Source organism: Epinephelus moara, chromosome 1, assembly GCF_006386435.1.
Source record: "Epinephelus moara isolate mb chromosome 1, YSFRI_EMoa_1.0, whole genome shotgun sequence".
Taxonomy (NCBI): Eukaryota; Metazoa; Chordata; class Actinopteri; order Perciformes; family Serranidae; genus Epinephelus; species Epinephelus moara.
In genome coordinates this window covers 50,616,659-50,624,413 of record NC_065506.1, presented here as the reverse complement: position 1 = coordinate 50,624,413, position 7,755 = coordinate 50,616,659, and positions in this window count along the sequence as shown.

Below are 7,755 nucleotides of genomic sequence, written 5' to 3'. Positions count from 1 at the left end.
CTTCCCAAAAAGACCATCTCTAACCTGCAGCTACTCCAAAACTCAGCCACACGAGTGCTGACGAGGACCAGAGGGCGGGCGCACATTACACCAGTTTTAAAATCGCTCCCCGTGCGTTTCAGGATTGATTTTAAGGTTCTTTTATTAGTTTTTAAATGTCTTAACGGTCTTGGGCCTTCTTATTTATCTGACCTGCTTTTATCATATCAACCCTCGTGGATCCTGAGGTCCTCCGGCACCGGCCTTCTAACTGTTCCAAAAGTTAGTACAAAAACCCACGGGGAGGCTGCATTCAGCCATTATGGCCCTCACTTGTGGAACAGCCATTCCCATCATCCCCTCTCCGTAAATCCCATCCTTCCCCCATCATTCTCCCTCCATCATTCCCACTCCATCAGTCTCATCATTTCCCCTCTGTCATATACGGTAATCATATGCGCCTGCGCACTTACTGAGTAATACTCCTCGGTACCTGTAGAGTGAAGCAGACATGCAGGAGTTAGCGGACATGCTGTTGTATTGTACTGCTCCAGTGTTCATTAAAGTCTGCAAACAAATTTGGATGCCTCCTTCGCAGTTATTTAGACCCTCCAGTTTTATTAATAAAGCCCAATATCACAAATCACAATTTACCTCACAGGGCTTTACAGCATACGACATCCCTCTGTCCTTATGACCCTCACAGCTGATCAGAAAAAACTCCCCAAAACAATCCTTTGATGGGGAAAAAAAACAGTAGAAACCTCAGGAAGAGCAACTGAGGAGGGATCCCTCTTCCAGGACGGACAGACGTGCAATAGATGTCCTACAGAACAGATCAGCATAATAAATTAACAGTAATCCGTATGACACAATGAGACAGAGAGAGAGAGACAGAGAGAGACAGACTTTTTGCCTGTTGTCTGTATTGTGGTTTACTATGTTGTCCTTATGTTGTTCTTCTCTGTGTATTTGATTTTGTTTTGTTGGCATTATTGATTTTGTGTTAGACACCAACCTGCCAATGGGACTGGAGATGGAACTTAGCCACCTGGCTATAATCTCTTGCATTTACATGTGAATGTCCATTAATGTATCCATCCATCCATCCATCCATCTTCTAACTGCTTCATCCTCTTGAGGGTCGCGGGGGGGCTGGAGCCTATCCCAGCTGACATTGGGCGAGAGGCAGGGTACACCCTGGACAGGTCGCCAGACTATCGCAGGGCTGACACATAGAGACAGACAACCATTCACTCTCACATTGACACCTATGGACAATTTTAGAGTTATCTATTAACCGAATCCCCAATCTGCATGTCTTTGGACTGTGGGAGGAAGCTGGAGTGCCCGGAGAGAACCCACGCTGACACGGGGAGAACATGCAAACTCTGCACAGAAGGGCTCCCACACCCGGGATCGAACCGGGAACCCTCTTGCTGTGAAGCGACAGTGCTAACCACCACACCACCGTGCCGCCTCCATTAATGCATATTGTCCCATTTTCTCAAATCTCAGAAGTGTAACTAATGATAACAGCAGCAGCAGGAGGCATCTGGCAGGACCACGGCAGCAGCACAACCACACACGTCACACCATCCAGGCACCGCTGCAATATGAGTTAACCTGAGAGACAGTGGAGCACAAAGGCTCCGGAGAAGGAGCTGAGTTAGTGACATGCAGTACGGCCGAGTTAGTGACATGTAGTAGAGCCCAGTTAGTTACATGCAGTAGAGCCCAGTTAGTGACATGCAGTAGAGCCCAGTTAGTGACATGTAGTAGAGTCCAGTTAGTTACATGTAGTAGAGCCCAGTTAGTTACATGCAGTAGAGCCCAGTTAGTGACATGCAGTAGAGCCCAGTTAGTGACATGTAGTAGAGCCCAGTTTGTGACATGTAGTGGAGCCCAGTTAGTGACATGTAGTAGAGTCCAGTTAGTGACATTTAGTAACAGGAAATGAGTGTTACGAGTGAGAGAGAGAGAGAGAGAGAGAGAGAGAGAAGGTGAGAAGGTGCCCGTCGATTATAGGAGGTCCCCCGACAGACTAGGCCTATGTAAGCTTAACAGGGGCTTTTACAAGGCAAGCCTGAGCCCATCTCATCATTCCCCCTCCATCATTCCCATCATTTCTCCTCCATAATTCTCGTCATTCCCACTCCATCATTCCCCTTTGTTATGCCCAGTCTAGGGGTGTCTGAGACACAACATGAAAGGCCCCATCTTCCCCAAGCCCCAAGTAGCCACAAGGATACAAATGTGTGGAACGATCAAATAGTTAATTTATTACAATAAACTGAATAACAGACGTGAGTGAAATAATAACTTCAGGGTGGACTAAGGCCAAAATAACTAACAAAACAATTCTATCAAGGGAGTAAGTAAATAACCTAACCAAATAATAAGAAATAAATGACAAAAAAGCTTACCTCCCTAATTAAATAAACAGGAGAAAAGGGTTAGCAACAAAACTGGCAGTCCACCCCTACTTAACAATATATACAAAAATGCTGTTTCACTACAATACGACAATACAATAATGTGTGTGGCTGGTTGGGAGAAGAGGAAGGTGAGGTCTGCCTGCTAGCTCTCAGCAACCGCCATCTTGGTCCTTTAAAAACCGAACGCCCTTGGCGGCAGCCAATCAGGAACGAGGACAGATTCAATTCACCAATCACCGCCGGGCTGTGGCACACACCTATTTGCAACAATAAAACAAAAGAAGCAGAGAGAAAACATACACGGAAAAACAAAGAACACATTCAGGAAAAACACAGACTTAAATAACTTACGACAACAGTCATAACACCTTCCATCATTCCCACTTCATCATTCCTATCATCCCCCTCCATAAATCCCATCCTTCCCCCATCATTCCCCCTCCATCATTCCCATCGTCCCCATCATTTCCCTTCCATTATTCCAGTCAGCCCCATCCAACATTCCCATCTTTCTTCGTCCATCATTTCCCCTTCATCATTCCCACCATTCTCACCCCATCATTCCCCCTCTATCATTCTCATCATTCCCACTCCATCATTCCCCCTCTATCATTCTCATCATTCCCACTCCATCATTCCCATCACCCCATCATCCCCCTCGATCATTCCCATCATTCCCTCTCCATCAATCCAGTTCCATCATCCCTCCTCCATAAATCCCATCCTTCCACTCCATTATTCTCCCACCATCATTCCCCCTCAATCATTCCCATCATGTCCCCTCCATCAATCCCATTATTCTCTCTCCATCATTCCTATCATTTCTTGTCGTAACAAACCTGTTCCCTCTTTTTTTCCCTAGTTTATATTCAGTTTTTTTGTGTGTTTTTCCCTGAGGACTGATGAAAGATTTGAATAACTATTTTAACGTCCCGATTTTCTGGGAACAGTCTGTTACATCTGTCCAGGAACAACTCGTGGAAAAACAATCTTTAAATAACTTGGAGAGAAATAAATCCATAAAATCCTTTCTCTTTAAACACAGCACACAGACAGACAGCGAGGCGTTTACTGACCTGCTGAGGCCTCAGTGTGTTTACAGACAGCGAGGCGTTCACTGACCTGTTGAGGCCTCAGTGTGTTTACAGCAACGCTGCCTTCATTGTAATCAAATGTTCAGCGTTGATGACGAAGAGCTTCCTGTTTACGTTAACCTTCGTCTGCAGCTTCTTTCTTCTTCTGCTCCTCAGGTTCAGTCTGACTCAGTGTCCTCCAGCTGCAGGGTCAGTGAAGGCAACACCGTCAGGGTCTGACCTGAGGGACGGGTTATGGGGACGTGACGTCCCGCCCTTCACCTCAGAGACAGAACTGATATCCCGTCCTTCACCTCAGAGACAGAACTGATGTCCCGTCCTTCACCTTAGAGACAGATCGGATGTCCCGTCCTTCACCTCAGAGACAGAACTGATGTCCCGTCCTTCACCTCAGAGACAGATCTGATGTCCCGTCCTTCACCTCAGAGGCAGATGTGATGTCCCGTCCTTCACCTCTGAAACAGATCTGATGTCCCGTCCTTCACCTCTGAAACAGAACTGATGTCCCGTCCTTCACCTCAGAGACAGATCTGATGTCCCGTCCTTCACCTCAGAGACAGATCTGATGTCCCGTCCTTCACCTCTGAGACAGAACTGATGTCCCGTCCTTCACCTCAGAGACAGATCAGATGTCCCGTCCTTCACCTCTGAGACCGAACTGATGTCCCGTCCTTCACCTCAGAGACAGATCTGATGTCCCGTCCTTCACCTCAGAGACAGATCTGATGTCCTGTCCTTCACCTCTGAGACCGAACTGATGTCCCGTCCTTCACCTCAGAGACAGATCAGATGTCAATTTCAATTTCAATCAATTTTATTTATAAAGCCCAATATCACAAATCACAATTTGCCTCACAGGGCTTTACAGCATACGACATCCCTCTGTCCTTATGACCCTCACAGCTGATCAGGAAAAACTCCCCAAAAAACCCTTTAACAGGGAAAAAAACGGTAGAAACCTCAGGAAGAGCAACTGTCTTTCTGAGAACGTCAGGTCACATGATAAAGTTTGGTTTCAGGAAGTTGTGATTTCCTTCGTTCTGATAATAAAAGACCAGAAATATAAACTCTGTGTCTCTCAGAGTTTCTCTGGTTCTTTATTGTCTCCTGTCTGTCTGTGTTGGGACAGACTGGTCTGATGTGTATAAATGTCCTGAAGCTGTTTGAGGTCTTATTTGTTGGTCTCATCATGTGTCTCTGTGAGTGGACAGAGACTGTCTGTCTCATCATGTATCTCTGACATCAGGAGGACACAGATGCTGGACATTTTTTTCTAAACCGGCTGTGTGTTTGTGTCATGGCAGGTTTTCAGGTCACTCATTGGACAGAGATGGAAGTTCTCTCAGTGTTCTGCCAGTGTTTTGTCGGTGTTCTGCCAGAGTTCTCTCAGTGTTCCCACAGTTTTCTGTCAGTGTTCTCTCAGTGTTCTCTCGGTGTTCTGTCAGTGTTCTGTCAGTTCTCACTGTGTTCTCACTGTGTTCTGTCAGTGTTGTCAGTTCTCACAGTGTTCTCACTGTGTTCTCTCAGTGTTCTGCCAGTGTTCTGTCAGTGTTCTGCCAGAGTTCTCTCAGTGTTCCCACAGTTTTCTGTCAGTGTTCTCTCAGTGTTCTCACTGTGTTCTGTCAGTGTTCTGTCAGAGTTCTCAAAGTGTTCTCACAGTGTTCTGTCAGTGTTCTGTCAGTGTTCTCACAGTGTTCTGTCAGTGTTCTGCCAGAGTTCTCTCAGTGTTCCCACAGTGTTCTGTCAGTGTTCTTTCAGTGTTCTCACTGTGTTCTGTCAGTGTTCTGTCAGAGTTCTCAAAGTGTTCTCACGGTGTTCTGTCAGTGTTCTCACAGTGTTCTCACTGTGTTCTCACAATGTTCTGTCAGTGTTCTGTTAGTGTTCTGTCAGTGTTCTCATAGTGGACTGTCAGTGTTCTCTCAGTGTTTTGTCAGTGTTCTCACAGTGGTCTGTAAGTGTTCTGTCAGTGTTCCCTCTGTGTTCTTTTAGAGTTCTCACAGGGGTCTGTTAATGACCTGTCAGAGTTCTGTAAGTGTTCTGTCAGTGTTCTCTTTGTGTTTTGTCAGTGTTCTGTCAATGTTGTCTTAGTGTTTTGTTAGTGTTCTCTCAGTGTTCTGTCAGTGTTGTGTCAGAGTTCTCAAAGTGTTCACACAGTGTTCTCACTGTGTTCTCACAGTGTTCTCACAGTGTTCTGTCAGTGTTCTTTCAGTGTTCTGTTACTGTTGTGTCAGTGTTCTCACAGTGGTCTGTCAGTGTTCTGTCAGTGTTCTCACAGTGGACTGTCAGTGTTCTGTCAGTGTTCCCTCTGTGTTCTGTCAGAGTTCTCACAGTGGTATGTCAGTGTTCTGTCAGTGTTCTCACAGTGTTCTGTTACTGTTGTGTCAGTGTTCTGTCAGTGTTCTCACAGTGGTCTGTCAGTGTTCTGTCAGTGTTCTCACAGTGATCTGTCAGTGTTCTCACAGTGATCTGTCAATGTTCTGTCAGTGTTCCCTCTGTGTTCTGTCAGAGTTCTCACAGTGGTCTGTCAGTGTTCTGTCAGAGTTCTCACAGTGTTCTGTAAGTGTTCTGTCAATGTTCTGTTAGTGTTCTCTCAGTCGTCTGTCAGTGTTCTCACAGTGATCTGTCAGTGTTCTGTCAGTGTTCCCTCTGTTCTGTCAGTGTTCTCACAGCGATCTGTCAATGTTCTGTCAGTGTTCCCTCTGTGTTCTATCAGAGTTCTCACAGTGTTCTCTAAGTCGTCTGTCAGTGTTCTCACAGTGATCTGTCAGTGTTCTCACAGTGATCTGTCAATGTTCTGTCAGTGTTCCCTCTGTGTTCTGTCAGAGTTTGTCAATGTTCTGTCAGTGTTCCCTCTGTGTTCTGTCAGAGTTCTCACAGTGGTCTGTCAGTGTTCCGTCAGAGTTCTCACAGTGTTCTCTCAGTCGTCTGTCAGTTTTCTCACAGTGATCTGTCAGTGTTCTGTTAGTGTTCTCTCAGTTGTCTGTCAGTGTTCTCACAGTCATCTGTCAATGTTCTGTCAGTGTTCCCTCTGTGTTCTGTCACAGTTCTCACAGTGGTTTGTTTGGTGTGTTGAAGTTCTTGGTTCTCAGCAGTAAACGTGTCTGTAGCAGTGACACAGTTCAGCTCAGAGTCTGAACCGAGTTATAACAGTCAGGCTGTGGTGGGGAGGAAGAGGAGGAGGAGGAGGAGGTAGAACAGGAGGGAGTAATGACTTCCAGCTGTTGGAGGCCGAGCAGCAGCAGCAGCAGCAACGTTTGATTTCTCCACAGTCAGAGGCAAACTGAATCAAACATGTTTAAAGTCCGACCCACGTTCTCCTTCATCAGAACCCAGCACTCAGGTTCTACTGCCCACTGTCAGGTTCTACTGTTTACTGTCAGGTTCTACTGTCTACTGTCAGGTTCTACTGTTCACTGTCAGGTTCTACTATCTTCTGTAAGGTTCTACTATCTTCTGTCAGGTTCTACTGTTTACTGTCAGGTTCTACTATCTTCTGTCAGGTTCTACATGTTTACTGTCAGGCACTACTGTTTTCTGTCAGGTTCTACAGTGATGCTCTACTGTCTACTGTCAGGTTCTACAGTGATGTTCTACTGTTTATTGTCAGGTTCTACTGTTTACTGTGAGGTTCTACTATCTACTGTCAGGTTCTACTGTTTACTGTCAGGTTTCAAGTCAAGTCAAGTTAAACTTTATTGTCCCTAAGTGGGCAATTTGTGCTGCAGCATGGTACTGACATAAAAAGAAAGACAAAGAAACAGACACCAGAACAAGCACAACAGCACAGCAGCACAACAGCACTACATCGATGACAGGCAGAAAGCTAGGTTTTACTGTCTACTGTGAGGTTCTACTGGCTCCTGTCTGGTTAACAGTTCTCACTGAGGTTAGTTTGAGCTGCAGAAACAACACTGGTACCACAGAGAATGATGAACAACAGCAGGTAGAACAGCAGTTCTACCTGCTGATGGTGATGGTGATGATGATGATGATGATGATGATGACCGGTGATGATGATGGTGGTGTTGATGATGATGATGGTGATGATGATGATGATGATGATGATGATGATGGTGGTGGTGGTGATGATGATGATGATGATGATGATGATGATGATGGTGATGATGATGGTGATGATGATGATGGTGATGATGGTGAGCATGATGATGGTGATGATGATGATCATGATGATGATGGTGATGATGATGATGGTGATGATGGTGATGATGATGATGATGATGATG